Below are 20,265 nucleotides of genomic sequence, written 5' to 3' on the forward strand. Positions count from 1 at the left end.
TGATGATGGAATATCCCCTACTCGGGGATATCCCAGAAACAGCTGTAAGATTTTGAATTTCTTCCTATAATAATATTGTATATGACTTGAGATATTTGCCTTGCCTTAATGTTTGACATCCTGTTTAACAATTATATATCCGCTGCATCGGAAATCTGCAATGGCTCCATAACTATTGTCTTGGCTATAACCTTGGAGCCCCAGTAATCCATTACAGTACTTTCCTAGCATACCTAATCGTTTAAATCACCTGTGAGCTAAACCCCCGTTATGGGGCAGCTGATGATGGCGGTATGTTGGATTGTTGGTATGGCTGGCTGTCTTTGCATATGTGGAATAGTATTATAACACATCCTTTTCATATATATATATATATATATATATATATATATATATATATCAAAAGCATGCTGAACCCATGCTTCATAATTCTGAACCTTTCCCATTGAGTGAAGAATTATGAAGCATAATAGCAGTGTGTGAGCATTCCCTTTTCTCTACCAGTTCCCTTGTCATTTGATGAAAATTTTCATGCAAAAGTTGGTTTAATCGCTCTTCATTGAACTCAACTGGATGGCCAGAATGAGGTGCGTCTTCGAGGTCAAAATTTCCATTTTTGAACTTGGCATACCAATCACGAGTGGTTCTTTCAGCTATGGTACCCTCTCCATACACAGCACAAATGCTGCAAGCAGCTTTTGTGGCCTTAGAACCTTGATTAAAAGCAAAAAGAAGGAGGTGTCGAAAATGCTCATTTTTCTTAACTTGTCATTCCATTTTAATGATCTGAAAATAAACAAAAATTAACTAAAATTAACTAGAAAAAAAAAACAAACTAGATTCCAAAATGATTCAAAAATAGAATTCTCGAAAAAAAAATAGATTCCAAAATTTAAAAACACAATAAATTCCAAAATTTAAAAAAACAGCGGGAACTTAGTTGCCAACCCAATATTTCAATTGATCAAAATGTTAACTCTGTAATGTCCATTTTGTCCTGAAGATCTTCCACCCAGGGTACTCAAAATGCAAACTTATATTATTATATATGTTTTGGAATTTAAATTCGGTGCAAACTGAAACAATTGTAGGTAACGTCGATTAATTCATATCGATTGAATCGCTTCATTTTCAGACTTATTAATTATATATATATACATAATGAAAGAGAAAGAAATTAAAAGGAAGTTTGCATGGAGGAAGTGTATTAGAAGGGGTTGAAAACAAGTAAGAAAGGGAGAGAGAAAACTTACAGCAAAATGAAAACAATGAACAGTGACTTCATCCATGTCTGTTTGTGACATGTCTATAGAATAGAGAGAAAAACGAGTTTTCAATAAAGAGTACAAGTTAAACAAGTCACATATCAGATGTTAAATAAGAAGTTGAAGTGGAACCATTGTAACATTGATTATAAATCAGGATTAAATCTTTAATCCAAGATTTACAACTTTAATCTAACATTAGCCTGTCCACTGTGTATGTGAATCTTATAAAGCATTTCTGAGGAGTACATAAACAGATATAAATACATACATACATATATATATAAAGATATATGTATGTATGTATGTATGTATGTATGTATGTGTGTGTGTGTGTGTGGTGTGTGTGTGTGTGTGTGTGCGTGCGTGCGTGCAGTCAGTTGTCACAATTATGACAATTCATGACTTTGGCATGACTTGATAAGCTTTTTCCATTCTAGTTGGTTTTTCGCTTGGGTTTATTATGACCAATTCCTTTCCACTTCATATTCCTTTTTGCCGTATCTTTGAATCTCAGTATAGGTCTTCCGTTATTTCTTCTCCCCTTACAAAAGCAGAAATATTATATCAATAATTGTATGATATCTACACATTCATTCTTTCAGTTTAAGAAATTTAGATACACTCAAGCTGTAAGCATGTTTTATTTTAGTATTTTTTAGGAGATATATTGAAAAGTCTACTAAACATTCAACCACTGACCATATGTTTCCCAACGAAAGTAGGCCTGAACATTTCATTAAGTCATACCAGTAGTAGTCTACCAATTCTGCAACTAACTGTCCCCTAAAAAATAATATTTATCATTGTGGTCATTTCTTCCAACACTAAGTTTGAAGTTCAAACCCCACTAAGGTTAACTTTGTCTTTCATTTTCCCAGGATCAAAATTACAAATTATCTCAAGTACTAAAGTCATAAGCACTAATTACTCCCCTCCCACTCAAAATTACTAACCTTGTATCTAAATTAGAGACAGTTATTATTATCGTTATTATTTCTAACCTGAGGATGGTGAGTCGGTAGAATCATCACCATGCTAGACAACATGCTTGGTGGCATTTCTTTCAGCTCTTTACATTCTAAGTTCAGCCCCTTCCCCTGAAATAACTGGCCCTGTGCCAAAATATGAAAGCATTGTTATTTCACACCCAAGAACAGAGCAACAAATTCATGGGGAGGGATGAATCAACTTATGGGGAGGGATGAACTAGTACTTGGCTTGAAGTTTATTGATCTCTTCTACCACTGTAGAGGGTTAAAAGCAAAACTTATCCCTATTGAAATTTGAGACCAGAACATAAAGGAGCATAATAAATGCAACTATGAATTTTGTCAATAATTTCTAACACATACACACACACACACACAAAGCCTCAAATTTGGTGGTGGGCAGAATCATAGTCATTGAAACTGACACTCATTTCCTGACTGATACTTATTTTATCACCCCCTCGAAAGATGACAGACAATGTTGAACTTTGTGGAGTTCAGAATCGGAGCATAGAGACATATAACTAAACAGAATTTTGTCCAATATTGTAGCTTCCATCAATCTATCTGCACTTTGTCAAGTATATTAATGATACTGATTTATTTTGAGTAGATACAAAGCATTTTTATGTAGGGAATGGTTGTTGGTATTACAAATACTTGCCTTATTGACTGCATAGGGGGAAATTCAAAGCAAGAATATAAAAGCAGATGAGACAAAATTTTTATATATTTTTACTCAAGTGCTCTACTACCAACTCACTTCTGTAACAATGACAGTGATGATAATAATTATAAGTAGGCTTGTTCAAGAACAATTAAGTGATTCTATACCCTGTACATAGCTTGATATCTACATCATACTGACATTTGGTGCTTAGAACAATCATTGTTTTCATCAGTGCAGACATGAGTGTGTTAAAAAGCTTGCTTTGCAACCATGTGGTTTTGGGTTCAGTTCCATTATACAGTACCTTGGGTAAGAGTTTTATAAATCAAGAATAGATCTTTAATCCATGATTTACAAGTTTAATCTGACATTAGCCTGTCGAGTGTGTATGTGAATCTTAAAGCATTTCTGAGGAGTACATAAACAGATATATATATATATATATATATATGTCTATGTATATGTATATATATATAATATATATATATATATATATATATATATATTATATATGTATATGTATATATATATATATATATATATATATATATATATATATATGTCTATGTATATGTATATATATATATATATATATATATATATTATATATATATATATAGGTATATGTATATATAGGTATATGTATATATATATATATATATATATATATATATATATATATATATATATAGGTGCAGGAGTGGCTGTGTGGTAAGTAGCTTGCTTACCAACCACATGGCTCTGGGTTCAGTCCCACTGCATGGCACCTTGGGCAAGTGTCTTCTACTATAGCTCGGGCCAACCAAAGCCCTGTGAGTGGATTTGGTAGATGGAAACCGAAAGAAGCCTGTTGTATATATGTATATATATATATAATATATATATATATATATATATATATATATATATATATATATATATATATATATATATATGTATGTATGTGTGTGTATATGTTTGTGTGTCTGTGTTTGTCCCCCCAGCATTGCTTGACAACCGATGGTGGTGTGTTTATGTCCCCATAACTTAGCAGTTACGATAGAGTAAGTACTAGGCTTCCAAAGAATACATCTCAGGGTCGATTTGCTTGACTAAAGGTGGTGCTCCAGCATGGCCGCAGTCAAATGACTGAAACAAGTAAAAGAGTGAAAAAGTATATATATATATATATATATTCATATGTATATATATGCATATATATACATATGAATATATATATATTCATATGTATATATGCATATATATATTCATATATATATATATATATATATAATATATATATGCAATCAGTCTATGTAGCTATGATTGTTCATGGCTTGATAAGCTTTCTCCATATTGGTTGAAAGCTTATACTATAGTTTCAAATCTCTTGTAATACTAGACACAAAACCACTTAATATATTTTTAATATTAGCTGAAATATAAAATATAAGATTAGAAGAAAGAAAGATGGATAGCCATTGGTCATATGTGAGCAACAAGAGAGTCAAGGAGGAAGAGTGAGAGAACACATATATATGTATGGATATATATATATATTTTCTGCAAAATAGGGATAATTTATCCCATATTTTACAGAAAATCTATCGGCGGATGCTTCTAAAGCAAACTTTCAACATAAGTTGAATTTAATGTACAATAGCATCTTATAAAGCTAGATTTATATATCACAAAACTGCAGAAGAATTTGATGCTGGGCAGTTTAGCTTAATGGTAAGGCACTTGACGAGTAATCACAGGGATGTGAGTTCGAGTCTCATGGCTGGCTGTCGACAGACTTTTCTGCAAAATACAGATAGTTTATCCTGTTCATGCTATATTATTAGCCTTATACTGTATTTGAGAATAAAATTATTTCCTAATCTATATCTTTCAACGCTTCTAAAGCAAACTTTGTTAGTTGACTTTCAACATAAGTTGAATTTAATATATATATATATCATCACCATTTAACATCCATTTTTCATGCTAGCATGGATTGGACAGTTTGACTGAGGACTGGCAAGCTGGGAGGCTGCACCATGTTCCAATCTGATCTGGCAAGGTTTCTACAGCTGTGTGCCCTTCCTAATGCCAACCACTTCAAGAGTGTTGTGGGTGCTTTTTAACATGCCACCAGCATGGGAGCCAGTCAGGTAGAACTGGTATCGGCACTGGCACACACACACAAACACACACACACACACACACACACACACACACACACACACATATATATATATATATATATAATACATTATGCCAAAATGGAAAACAGACACTAAAATAATAATGATGATGATGATGATGATGACAACGACGATGGCGGTGATGATGACGATGACGACGATGACGATGACAACAACTCCATGCAGTTAACATATTTAATATAGGGATCATCTAAAATCTGATTAGAAAGACTTATGTGATGAAGAAATGATAACATAATTCAATCACTATTATTATTTCAATCATTTCAGTAAGTATGGGACACAAATCCAGACATGTTTCAGTTTTATTACACCTCCTTAGCAAAACATAGACTTCGCTTTACCTACTGAACTACGCATGATAGAATCACTAAGTAAATGTGAAATACTATACACAAGCAGATATGACAAGTTAGCAAATTTAAATAACTCATAACTACTCATCCACAGAGATTAATAGCCTTGCTTCAAAACTTTGATCTAATCAGCCCACCCACTTAGCCAGACACACAGAAGTCTTAGGTACAAGAAACTTTAATTTTCATCTGCTTAAGTAATTCTGTAACAGTTTTCTCATATTTCCTAATTCTGGGACTTTGGGAAAATACCTGGAGATTACATCCCTGCTCATTAATCATTGAAAGAGGAATTTAACTATTCCCAGGACACCCATGATTGAGTTTAGGAGGTTCTGTATATCAGACTTAGATATTAAAAATCACTTTGAGCAAAGTTTTGAAGTTTTTCTCATTTACTTATTCTACTAGCTTTCTTTTTCTTGATTTTTTTTTTTAACATACCTATCTCCATCTTAGAGTTCAGAGAGGTGGGTAGGCATTTTACTGAATTGGTTAGACCCCTAAGATGTAAAGGAAGTTGATTTGATACCTATTTTTCTTGTTGTTATATAGCCCAAGATCACCCCTTTTGAGTAAATAGACCTATAATCTAAGTTGTTCTATCTAAAACTATCCTTCCTGTCTACTTTGCAGTTTAGTGACTACACTACACTGTTCAATGTACTCCTCTTTTTTAAAGCAGTAGGGTGTGAATTGAGGAAGATTTGGCCAATATTTCTAGCAGGCTGCATGATCATATAGAGGCATCTTCATTGAATTCCATTGCTAACTCATTTTTCAGTTAGATAGACTGAAACAAATATAAAGAGAAAACAATTATGCTTGCGTTGTGGTTGAACTTATAACCTTAATTGGTTAAACTAACGGCATTATAATTAAGGCCAATCGGTCTGTAAATATATCTTGTAAATATTTCCACATTGGCAGCAGTTCTCTAACAGCTTTCGTGATTGATTGCATGTTCTTCCACATATTCCCCAACATTTGATCTGTTGATAAACTTCAGTTCTTTTTGAAAGGTTCAATATCATGTAAACCAAGTTGTTCCTCTTCCTTGTCCTATTCAGGGCCAGCAGTATGCACCAAGCCAACTAGGTAATCATACACATATATTACACATGCATTCTGAGTTCAAATTCCACCAGGGTTGAGTTTTTCATTCATTGTTTCAAGGTCAATAAAATAAGCCCCAGTTGAGTAGTGGAGTTGGTGTAATCGATTTAACCCCTCCCCCAAATTTACAGGCCTATTTCTAAAATTTGAAATCAGTACTGTTTCTGCATACCAATGAAATAGTTGTCACAGAACATGACCAGCTAATCCCATTCTTCGTTTTATCACTATAAATTAATGCATTGAGGAAAATAAATTTAATTGATTAATAATACTTGTGCAATGAGATAAGCAAGGGCATCAACTCTAGACATGCTTCAGTTTTAATAGGCCTCTTCAGGAAAGTAACCTTCTTACTTACTAGATTACTAATGGTAAGAGAATCAACTGTTTCGATATAAAATAATGACTATGAGTAGGCGTCAAAAATGTTGATTTGGAGAGGAAAATCAGTAATGAAATAATAACATATTTCATTTGTTAATGACCAGTTTGATTGCAAATATGTTAGCCATAGAAAAATCAGAGTGGCTTTCTTTTCTTTTCTTTTTTTTTTCGTGTGTGTCTGCGTGTGTGCGTGTGTGTGTGTGTGTGTGTGTGTGTGTGTGTGTGTGCGTGTGTGTGTGTGTAGATAGACATAAAAACCTGTTATAAATCTTGTAGTTTAATCTTTGGTTTGTTTCAAGTGAAAATACTTGTATCAATGCTTTTTGCATTGAAAAAGAGGTGTGTGTATTTTGGTTTGTATGTGTGTGTATGTGTGTGTGTGTGTGTATGCTCATGCACATGTGTGCCCATGAAAATGTGTAGCATATGTATGTGTCTCATTTATGATTGACTGACTCAAACCTGATTATTTCCCTCCCCTGCACCCAACTGGAAGGAGGGGGGGCAGAGTATCAGATTATATACTGAATGGTCTTAACATTGACCTGTTATGAATGTTTGTGTAAAAATCATAGAATTATTGTTGTTGTTTGCCTTCACGTCAACACTGTCCAGCAAAACACTGTTCCTTCTATGACCATCCTGTCTTTTTCTTGTCTCTGTATTTGTGACTACATTATCAAATGTATCTTTCTCTTCTTCAGGGTAGGGGCGTCTGATTTGAGTAAGATTTTGCTATTATTTTCAGCAGGTTGACTGACCACATAGAACCTCTCTTTGTGCTTTGATTAATAGCTGCATAAAATCTGGGATGGGGGTGTATGTGTGTGTATGAGTGTTTATACATGTGTGTGTGTGTGTGCATGTATCATTGTTTAGACCCAAGTCAAGCAGATCTATGACCAAAGGCATTCTGTGACCATTCTTCTCTTATTAGGGATTATGCTTTAGGACTATGTTGCCATGTCCTTTCCTTAGAGAGATTTGGCTGTTATTTCTAGCAGATCATTGACTCATGTGTATGTGTGTGTGTGTTGGTTGGTTGTTGTTGCTATTGTTATTTGGCAGAAACGTTAGCACACTGGGCGAAATGCTAAGCCGTATTTCATCTGCCATTACATTCTGGGTTCAAATTCCGCCGAGGTCGACTTTGCCTTTCATCCTTTTGGGGTCGATAAATTAAGTACCAGTTACGCACTGGGGTTGATGTAATCGACTTAATCCATTTGTCTGTCCTTGTTTGTCCCCTCTGTGTTTAGCCCCTTGTGGGTAGTAAAGAAATATATTTAGTTTCAAATCAGTCTTGACCAAACAGACCTTTGGTCAAACAAACCCAGTGTTTACCACTCTGTTTCATATTCAGGCATAGTATATATAGGTCTACATTATCCAATGTATCTTTCTTTAAAAATTCTGAAAGGGTATGATTTTAGAAAGATTTGGCTGCAGTCTCCAGCAAGTCAAGTGAGCACAAAAGGCTTCCTTTGCATGCGTGCGTGCGTGCGTGCGTGCGTGTGTGTGTGTGTGTGTGTGTGTGTGTGTGTGAGGCGAAGGGGGAAGGTCTTAATGGTCTTTCTATTGACAGCAATAAAAATCATCAACAGTTGTATTATCTCAACAGTTGGGTGGTGATGATACATGAGCAGAAGTTTGCAGTGTTTCACTTACATTTTGGTAATGAGATTATTTGTATTAAAGGTCATCATCATAAAACTTTATATCTTTTGTTCCTTCATCTCTTCCTCCCTGTTTCTCTCTCTCTCTTCATTGTTCTTTCTTTATTTCTTTCCATGAGATACTTTTTTTAAATCCTTTTCTCATGTCATCCACCTCTCCAAAGAATATACTGGTTGTTAGCAAGAGAGAGAGAGAGAGGGTGAGAGAGGCAGAGAACAATGAGAGCAAAGATAATGTGTATTTGTTTTTTTTTTATTCCATCTTTTCTCTCACTCTTTTCTCTTTCTCTCTTTTCACTTTTCTCTTCTTTTTCTTCTCCTTCCTCTCTCTCTCTCTCTCTCTCTCTCCTTCTCTCTTTCATCACTTGTATTATTTTGTCACTCTTTTATCATAAATACTAAAACCACACAACACATGGGTCCAGATTTCACAAATAATTCCCCTTCTCTTTCTCTTCCTCTCTCTTTTTATTCCCCCCCTCTCTCTCTCACCCTTTATATATATACATATATATTATACATATATATATATATACATATATATATATATATATATATATATATATATACATACATATATATATATATATATACACACACACACACACACATATATATATATATATATATATATATATATATATTCACACACCACACACACATATATATATATATATATGCATATTACATATAAATCAATAACCAAATGTAATGCTCACCCACTCAAACCATTCATTTACCCATAGATTTAAATAAACCATTAACGTCCATCTTCTCTATGGTTTCAACTTCCTCCTAATTGCAAAATCGACTCCATTCACACACACACACACACACATACACATGCGCATGCATGCACGTGTGCACACCACTCTGGTATTCTTCTAGTTTCGTGAAAGCAGTTATGCATTCAATGTAAAGTAGTCATTGCAAACCATTTAACTATCCTTATCTCACTCTGGCTTATTACATTTATTTAATTCTGTTTTGATTAGCTATCTTTCCGAAATGAAACCAACCACTCCATTCATCATAACCAAAACATGATTTCATATGAAGAAGAAAAAAGAAACAGATTTTTAAAAAATTGTTTAAAGAGAGTAATTTCTTCATTTCTTTTTAACCCTTTGAATTCCAACCTATCTCAGACTGCTGTTGGTCTTTCAGCTACAAAACCACATTACATTCTATTCTAAGAACTGTGTTGTTTTTTTTAATGTTCTGAACACCAACTGAATTGTATCAATTCATCATCATCATCATCGTTTAAGGTTCGTTTTCTATGCTAGCGTGGGTTGGACGATTTTGACTGAGGGCTGGTGAACCAGATGGCTGCACCAGGCTCCAATCTTGATCTGGCAGAGTTTCTACTTCTGGATGCCCTTCCTAACGCCAACCACTCTGAGAGTGTAGTGGGTGCTTTTTACGTGCCACTGGCATGGGGGCCAGTCAGGCAGTACTGGCAATGACCTTGCTCAAATCTTTTTACACATGTCACTGGCACAGGTGCCAGTGAAGCGACGTTGGTAACGATCACGCTCAAATGGTGCCCTTTTACATGCCACGAGTATGGAAGCCAGTTGGCTGCTCTAGCAACGATCATGCTCAGATATTGCTCTTGGCACCCTACTAGCACAGGCACAGGTGCCAGTAAAGCTATGCTGGTAACGATCATACTCAAATGGTACCCTTTTATGTGCCACTGGCATGGAACGGAAACAATTAAATTACAAAAATGAGATATTTTATTAAATTCATCCAAATTCTTTGATTGTTTTCAAAATTAAATTAACTTAGTATTTCACAAGAAATATGGTCATTAAGGGGCTTAAGCAAATAGGTGTTTGAGAAGATTTGTCAAACCAAGTGAAACCATAATCGTGACCATTGCCACTGTAAAATTGTAGCCATGGCTGTTACCAGTGTCATGTAAAGGGTATCACATAGAGGTTCTCTCATTGGTTTCTCCTCCTCCCCTTTTACAGTTTCATAGTTTTGAGTTTAGATGGATCAGCAGAAACGAAATATTCTTTTCTACTCTAGGCACATTACATCGACCCCAGTATGTAACTGGTACTTAATTTATCGACCCCCGAAAGAATGAAAGGCAAAGTCGACCTCGGCAGATCAGCAGAAACAAATAGGAGTGGCGTTAGGAAGGGCATCCAGCCATAGAAACCATACCAAATCAGACTGAAACCTGGTGCAGCTCTCCAGCTTACCAGTTCAAGTCGAACCGTTTAACCCATGCCAGCATAGAGAGTGGACATTAAATGATGATGATGGTGATGCTGGTGGTTGTGGCGGCAGCGGTGGTGGCGGCGGTGGCGGTGGCTGTGGCGGCGGTGGTGATGGTGATGGTGATGGTGGTGATGATGATGACAACGACAATGACAATATAGCTTCTCCTATGTCCCAATGTCATTAGCTTCTGTATAGCTGCTTAATTTTCAAAAACTGGTTCTGAACCTTGACTGAGCAGACCTGTGAGCAAAGGAATTCTAAGACCTATTTTCCCATTTTATTTATTTATCCATTTATGTATTTATTTATTTTTTTATATTTTTGTTAAACATTAGGATCTGATTTAAGGGAGATTTAGCCTCTAATTTTGGTATGTTGAGTGACTAAGAACAGCATGACTGGAGATCCTTTTTTTAGTACCTGGCGTGAATTGTAAGTGCATGAGGAGCTTTGTGGATGCACCTGTGCTGATAAAAATAATAAATCTTTAATTTCACAAATTCAAAGGTATGCAACTGATATTAAATTACTGCTTTGGTCTTAAGGCTTAAACCATTTTTATCATATAGGGTTTTTACAGACATCCCCAGCAGGTAAATAAAATCTCGCCACAGGCAAGAGGTTCTCCAACTGTGACTGAGGCTTTATTGTTGGTTTGAAATGGCAAAAGTAATATACTAAGATAAAACGAAAAATAAAAATGTCTCTGGTGACTAAGAAAGTACTTGTTTTATTATTTTAACATAGTTTTGACTAACATATGGAATGGTAGTAGGACTGATGCAGATGGTAGTACGAAGGACTAAATGATCTGCACACCTACCCTTCCTCATCTTTGGGTCCTCGACTCCTGGTGTTATTTATTGTAAGGGTGCCGTCATGATATACAACATGTCTTGGGTATTTCAAACCTGGTGGACTTCATCCCTGGCCAAGTCTGAGCAGAGTTGATTTTTTTTCCACAGAGAGAGGGGAGAGGGAGACAGAGAGAAGAAGGAGGAGGAGGAGGAGGAGGAGGAGAATTGACTCCAGTGTTGAAGTGGCATTTTATTTTTCAGCCCTAAAAGGCCGAAAAGAAATGCTGACCTCACCATTATTTAGGGCATTATTTAGAACTTGGAGCACAGAGAACCTGAATGTCAAATGCTCTGATGACTCTATCAGTTTGCCTATTGTGCACTAGGAGTCTACACTAGGACTACAATTTGTGTTCAAATCTCATGAGTATTAACTTTGCTGTTTATTCCCCAGGAACATATTAGGGTGAATCCAGGTATTTTCACCATTCCTCTGGTCTTATACCTAGTCAAAAATAGCAACATTTAATAAATAATGCATTTTTTTAATAAAGTTTGGTAGAAACTTAGTTGATTTTTAACTTGTTGAATATTAATGCAAAGAGGACAGTTATATTTTCAATGGTTTGTGTACCTTGGCCATCTACCTACCTTCCTATCTATCTATCTATTGACTGATCCTTCACCCATTCAAAGAAAACCACCCACACATCCAGCCAGCCATTCATTCAGTTTGATCCATCCATCCGTCCGTCCATCCATCCATCCGTCCATCTATCTATCTATCTATCTATCTATCTATCTATCTATCTATCTATCTATCTATCTATCTATCTATCTATCTATCTATCTATCCTGTTAGCATATCTGTCTGCTTGCCTAGGTATGTAGGTGGGTGTGAGCATCTTTCTATGTCTCTGTCAGTTTAGCCATTCATCCTGTTCAATTATTTGATAAACTACAATCGCTTAATCAACTGAACTAGGTCGCAGGAAAAGGAAATGTTTGTTGAGACACTCAATAACTGACCAATAATCAGCTAGAATGCATTTGTGCATGTGTGTGTGTGTGTGAGTGTGTGTGTGAGAGAGAGAGAGTCAGAGAGAGGAGGGGGAAAGAGGGTAACTGAGATGTAATTGTATGCATGTGTAAGACTATAAATAACAACCTATTTATTTGTTTGGGGCTATGTCATGCTTCATTACAAGTGCTACTTGGAGTTGTGAACTTGAAATGGTTAACCTCTATTTTTAATGCTCTTTATTTGCCATCAGTTCAGCAAAATACATCACAAACTCATCCATGCTGCACTATCAACATTTGTATTTTCAAATGTTTATGATTCAAATAATAGTTTTGATACTAGCATTTAATGGTCCATAAATAGATGACTTACCAATTTCTTTTCTTTTCTTTTTTAATGAGTTAAACATGTAATTAGATAGGTAAAAAATTTATATGTAAGATTTCACATCCCAAACAAGATGACCACATCTGAAAACAGCTGGATTCAGGTCTCTGTTTATAACTATATATCTATTTCCTTTAATTTACTGAAAAAATATGAGGTGAAGATATAATAGCTGTGTGCTGTAGACTTTACAACACTTTGTAGGTCTTCATTGAGCAGCAAACATAAAAAGAACTAAGGGTTTTAACAAGTGACATAAAAATGGTGAAAAACATCAGGAAATAGTGCCAAAGTATAGTGTATGTATAATCAGTCATTTGAAGAATGGCCAAGTTTAGCTAGAAGCATAAAATAATTGAAAAATGCTTTTAAAAATCTAAAATTCAAGAGAATAAAAGGAAAGAAAATATTTTGTACAGAAGTAAAATATAGATACAATAGGTACAGGGATACCTGTGTGGATATGGTGTTCACTTTGTAACCGCATGGTTTTGAGTTCTAGCTCACTTCACGGTACCTTCAGCATTACTATTCTACTCTATAAAGGTGGCAGGCTGGTGCAATCGTTAGCATGCCGGACAAAACTCCTTAGCAGTATTTCGCCTGTCACTACGTTCTGAGTTCAAATTCCACCGAGGTTGACTTTGCCTTTTGTTCTTTCGGGGTTGATAAATTAAGTACCGGTGAAACACTGGGCTCAATGTAATCGACTAGTCCTCTCCCGAAAAAATTCAGGTCTTGTGCCTATAGCAGAAAGGATTATTATTCAACTCTATCCTCAGGCTAATCAATGCCTTGAGAGTTGAGTTTGTGGACAGAATCTATACACAAGCTTGTTGTGAATGTATGTGTGTGAGTGTTTACATTCTACATATTTGCATGAAATTGTTTGAGCAAGGAAGGGGGACATTTTCTTGACATGCCCTGTTAATATAGATCATCCAGTAGCTCTGCACTTTCAAAGACAATTGGAATAAAAAAAAAAGAGAAAGAAATCCATTGAAAAACAGACAATGGTTAGTGAAAAACGAGGCACCCAGCTGTAAAACAATGCCTCAAAGACAAGTATTCATTTAATCTATACTAGCATAAAAAAAAACCCAGATAGGCGTAGGAGTGGCTATGTGGTAAGTAGCTTGCTTACCAACCACATGGTTCAGGGTTCAGTCCCACTGCATGGCACTTTGGGCAAGTGTCTTCTACTATAGCCTCAGGCTGACCAAAGCCTTGTGAGTGGATTTGGTAGACGGAAACTGAAAGAAGCCTGTCGTATATATGTATATATATATGTATGTATGTGTCTGTGTTTGTCCCCCCAACATCGTTTGACAACCGATGCTGCTGTGTTTACGTCCCTGTAACTTAGCGGTTTGGCAAAGAGACCGATAGAATAAGTACTAGACTTACAAAGAATAAGTCCTGGGGTCGATTTGCTCGACTAAAGGCAGTGCTCCGGCTTGGCCACATACAAACAACTGAAACAAGTAAAAGAGAAAGAGAAAAGATATATAATACACGAATGAACTAGCAGACATGTAGAATCAATGAACATATTGTCCTGTTCTGACAACCATTTCTGTTACTGGGTAGCTACAAATAACAAAATAAAGAACCCTTTACATAAACCAAAGGCACCAAATTTCAATGATGCTGGCTCTGCTGCAGCTGCTGCTACTGATGCTCTGCTGCTGATGTAACAGTTCTAATGCTCTGCTCTTATTCAAGTTAAGAGTTACTGTTATTTTAAATGGTTTAACTGTTGTTACAATATATATATATATATTATATATATATATATATATATATATATATATATATGTATGTATGTATGTATGTATATATATATATATAGCATGACATATAATACCTTTTTAACCAAAATAGAAGACAGACAACCGAATTAGTCACGGGGGGGGGGGTAGGTGGGTGGAATGGGGGTGGGGCTTTATTTTCTTTTTCTTTTTCTTTACAAGCAGATCATATCAATGTTCATCTTCTCTCTCTCTCTTTCTCTCTCTCTCTCTCTTTCTCTCTCTCTCTCTTTCTCTCTCTCTCTCTTTCTCTCTCAACAGATTGTGGCTTTTCATATTGTTTATTCATTTATTTATTTCTATACACTATTCAACACCACAAACAGTAGTATTAAGCAAGAATAACAATTGTTCCTTTGTTTGTTTTTCATTTTTGATGGCAATTGCTTTATTATTATTATTATTATTATTATTATTATTATTGTTATTTTATTTATGTACACATGTTTGTTTGCTGCTTTCTCATTTCTTCTTCTTCTTCTTCCATCTGCTTATAAAATAAAAGTAAATTGAGAAAGATTCACAACATGATCTATTTATAATTATATCCTTTACAGCTGTTGTGTACCCTGTACAAAGTTTACCTGTGTGTGTGTGTGTGTGTGCGTGTGCGTGCAGATACTTGCACCTCTGCCTTTACCAGCCAATCACCTACCCGCAGGGGGAGATAAGAAGAGAATGACTTCTGACTGTATTACTTTCCCTTCATCGCCCTCTTCCCTAGTCATTCCTACCTTATCTTACATACCATTAATGTATGCTAATTACCTGCAACTTCATGAAAAGCAAATTTTTTTTTCCCATTTATGCAATCCTATCTTTCCTTCATTTCTTTTTTCAATAAAAAAAAATTTAATCATAGCTTCAATTTTATATATCTAACACAGCATTACAAATATGAGGGCTTCTCATAATTTCTCCTCTTAATACATCACACTTCTCTACACATACATTTCTTCCTCTTTTGTTCTTCTCATATCTATTCTCTACTTTCCTTTTACTTGTCTCAACTTTATTTCAGTTTTCCTCTTTTTTATCTGCTTCTTTTTTTTATTTTTCTTCCGCCATTTTTTTGTTATTCTTCTACTTATTTTGATTATAATTCTAATCAATTTTTCTCTTTTTTTCCCCCCTCTTTCCTACTATCTAAGCTTTATTTATGGGAGACTAATGCTGTTGCACAAAATAATCTATTTAAAAAGCAAAAAATTTCTTGAAAATTATTCCTAGCGATTCACAAGAATATCAATCAACCTAATTTCACAATTCTATGAAAAAAAAATTCAATGTTTTTATATTTTTATTTTTTATTTTCTATTTTTTATTTATTTATTCTTGTGAAAACAACCACCACAGCCACTGATTATCAGCAAAATATATAATTCTGATATTTGTTATGAAGTATTATTCTCACCATAACATTGTTGAGGTGCCCTGAGAAATAAATAGGATTTTACATGAAAATAGTCCAACAGAAGTATCATCATCATCATCATCATCATCATCTTAATCATCATTTAATGCCTGTTTTCCATGCTGGCATGGGTTGGATGATTTAACAAGAGCTGGCTCTTGTCATCGGTTTTGGCATGGTTTCTACAAATGGATGCCCTTCCTAACACCAACCACTTTACAGAGTGTACTGGGTGCTTTGCACATGGTGCTGGCATGGGTGCTTTTTATGTGGCTCCAGCACAGTTGTTATTTATGTGGCACCAGCATGAGTGCTATTCACATGGCCCTATCACAGGTGCCTTTTATGGGGTGCCAGCACTTATGGGATCGCCAAGTAGCTCGCAAGTCAAGGACACACAATAATATAAACCTGGTGAAACATTTTGTTATACTACCTCATTCATATTCCCAGTTAAATAGACGTGTGTGTGTGTGATGAAATGATTTTCTTTTGCTTTTTCTGACAAATTGACCTTTCCTCATCATATAAAACTTATATCTGATGTCTTCATGGACAACATTTCTGACTGTTACTTCTGACACACGGAGATTTTTTGCAATTGACTTCATGAACTTTCTGGGATTAAAATCGATGGTCTGTTGAACTTACTGGATAAATCAAGTGTTCTGATGATTTCAGAGCATTTAGAATGCCATTTATGCTTTGATACTGGTGATACGTTTCCATCTTCAGTCTCTAGCTCCTTACAAACTTTGTAGATGAAAGATCAGGCAACTTTTAAAATTTGAGATATTTCTAAATCACCATGCTCAGCTTTTATAATCACAATAACAGCATACTTCTTCATTTCTTGTGTAAGCTGAGGGTCTGCCATTATTATTTTCTGAAACAAAACTTTTACAGAGTTAGCAAAAATGCAGCAATGACCCAAAAAGGGTATGTCCTCAAATACCTTATAAATACATACATATATATATATGTGTGTATACACACACACACACACACACATGTTTTGTAAGTTCAATTACATGATATAAACAGAGAAACTTCAGCTAGCAATCGAATGAAACCTGACTTTCAAATAAACTACACCCTGAATATTTTTTCTTGTTTGTACAGCCAAAAATACACAAATTACATTTCGACTTGCTACCTTATATAGACTTCCATCTGTCAAGATACTTAATGTAATGCACTTATACAATGTAGCCCTCTTTAGATAAGACCTTATATTGCCTTGTTATTAAATACCCTTCTCAGACATATCAGTGTAGTGCAATGAGGTCCACTGCAAAATAGCAACAAGATGATGCAAATACTATGCAGTGTAACAATGTACAACTAATACCTATTTATTTACTACCCACAAGGGGCTAAACACAGAAGGGACAAACAAGGACAAACAAACAGATTAAGTCGATTATATCGACCCCAGTGCGTAACTGGTACTTATTTAATCGACCCTGAAAAGATGAAAGGCAAAGTCGACCTCAGCAGAATTTGAACTCAGAACGTAACAGCAGACAACATACCTATTTCTTTACTACCCACAAGAGGCTAAACACAGAAGGGACGAACAAGGACAGACAAACGGATTAAGTCGATTATATCGACCCCAGTGTGTAACTGGTACTTATTTAATCGACCCTGAAAAGATGAAAGGCAAAGTCAATTTCGGCAGAATTTGAACTCAGAACATAGTGGCAGATGAAATACCGCTAAGCATTTTGCCCGGTGTGCAAACGATTTTGCCAGCTCGCCGCCTTATGTACAACTAATACCCTATGGATTAAAACTGAGGTTTTCATCTTCTTTTGTCTATACATTCACTCAGCATTGTCTTTCATATAAACTGCAGTGTTTATGAATATAATATGTAACTCTCTTATGTAGAAAGTGTATTAAATTAGATAAAATAAATGCTTTATTTGTGGACTTATGGATCATAATAGACTCATAATTAGGCCAACATTATTCGAACGATTATAGACAAAGAGGCCGGGACTAATAGAATAATCAACAAAAGATGAAAGTTTTTAGTTAACAAGAGAGAATATAAAACTTTGCTGCCATCAAGGAAGTGGCATGTTTGATATAGAGAAAACAATTAGATAGGAACTCTGTACTGTGTACCAAATGTAAACAATGGCAGAACAAAAGATGCTGCGGGGTCTCAAACTGGTTGACAAAGAAGTATTAGATAACAGAAGGTTAGCATTGAAAGCACCCATGAAATGTGATTTTTCAACACTCCAGAAGGCTCGCCAGAAGTAACTGATAGATTCTGTCACCTAGATTCTCCTTCCTGGCAGTAGAGACAAGGTGGATGCTGTGGAAGCCTGGTAATGTCAGAATTGTTAGCACATAAGACAAACTGCTCAGTGTCATTTCTTCCAGTTTTTTTATGCTCTGAGTTCAAATACCACTGAGGTCAACTTTGCCTTTTTTTTCTTTTCGGGGCAGATAAAATTAAGTTCCAGTGCAGTACTGGGTTCAATGCAATCAACATAACATCCTCCCCTAAAATTGTTGGTCTAGTGCCAAAATTTGAAACCATTATTATTATTATTATTATTACTACTACTACTACTACTATTATTATTATTATTATTATTATTATTATTATTATTATTATTATCATTATTATTATTATTATTATTATTATTATTATTATTATTATTATTACATAAACGAAAGACAATGCTTCAGACTTAACATTTACATATGACAGTAATAATTCATTATCTAAATATTGATATCTATATTTTTAATGCTTACTTATAAAATGTGCACACATACACATATACATAAGCAGATGCATGTATGTGTTAAAGAACAAGGTAGGAGAGGGAAGAAGCAAGAGAGAGGGTGTGGGGAAGGAAGTGGAAAATTTGGAAAACAGGATATAAAAAAAGCATAAAAGAACTTGGAAATAAGACAATGCAGTAACAATTTCCCTTCCTGAATACGTCTGCTGATGAAGAAGTGTAGTAAAACATTAAAACAAGGAGGAGTGTGAAGCATTAGTGATAATACATTTGAATATGTAACATATATAATGAATAAATAAAATTCATATGCCATTATATTAAAAGTAATATCCAATCTCTTATTTATGATGAACATGCTGCACCTAGAAATGGTTTATATGGAGAAATTGTGTAAAATAACCCTATTTGAAATTTGTAAACTTATCCGCAACACTGTTCATGTATATATAGTTATATAAATCATCAGCAGTTCTTATATCTGCAAAAAAAGCACACTCTAAGGCAGTGGTTCCCAAAGTGGGTGGAATGATCCAGGTGGGTGTTGAAGAAAAATGGGGCAATAAAGGGGTGAGCAAAATGGGGTAATGAATGTAAAAGAAACAAACAAAATAAAGTTTTAATTAGGTAAAGTTTTATTTGTGAAATACTGTTGTTTTGAATTTGTGACAGAAAATGGTTAATGTCTGTGATAGTGAGTGATAGTGGTGGTGGTGTGGGGGGGGGGCACTAGGAATATAGCCTTAGAACTATGGAAGCAGCAGCCTGAAAAAGTTTGGGAACCACTGCTCTAAAGCATAGTAATAATATAGTAATAGTATATTGTTAAAGGAAGGCAGTGAGCTGGCAGAAATGTTAGCATGTTGGGTAAAATGCTTAGCGATATTTCGTCTGTCTTTATGTTCTGAGTTCAAATTCTGCCAAGGTCGACTTTGCCTTTCATCCTTTCGGGGTCGATAAATTAAGAACCAGTTGCACCTATAAAGCACTTACCAGTATAGGCGACTGAACAGACTCAAGTGGCTGAAGGCATTTGAGTCTAAAAAGATGCCTATACTGCTATGCACTTTACAGTGTACATTTAAACACATAAGAGGTATCTGTCACAGGATTCCTGGCACGCTAGAAGGAACAGCCAAAATCCAAACCACTATTAGGGATAAAAT

At 35.1% G+C, this 20,265-nt stretch overlaps 1 protein-coding gene and 1 long non-coding RNA gene across 7 annotated transcripts in view; one reads left to right on the forward strand and one right to left on the reverse strand.

The window, feature by feature from the left end:
* Positions 1-20,265, forward strand: part of LOC115213367 (disks large-associated protein 1) — a 443,386-nt gene that overhangs the window by 340,853 nt on the left and 82,268 nt on the right. The gene's annotated exons all lie outside the window — the stretch shown is intronic.
* LOC118763964 overlaps positions 17,026-20,265 on the reverse strand; it is an 18,121-nt gene continuing 14,881 nt past the window's right edge. The window contains exon 3 of the long non-coding RNA XR_004999736.1: positions 17,026-17,214. This is a non-coding gene — a long non-coding RNA (uncharacterized LOC118763964). The remainder of the gene's footprint in view (positions 17,215-20,265) is intronic.

Source organism: Octopus sinensis, linkage group LG6 (assembly GCF_006345805.1).
Source record: "Octopus sinensis linkage group LG6, ASM634580v1, whole genome shotgun sequence".
Taxonomy (NCBI): domain Eukaryota; kingdom Metazoa; phylum Mollusca; class Cephalopoda; order Octopoda; family Octopodidae; genus Octopus; species Octopus sinensis.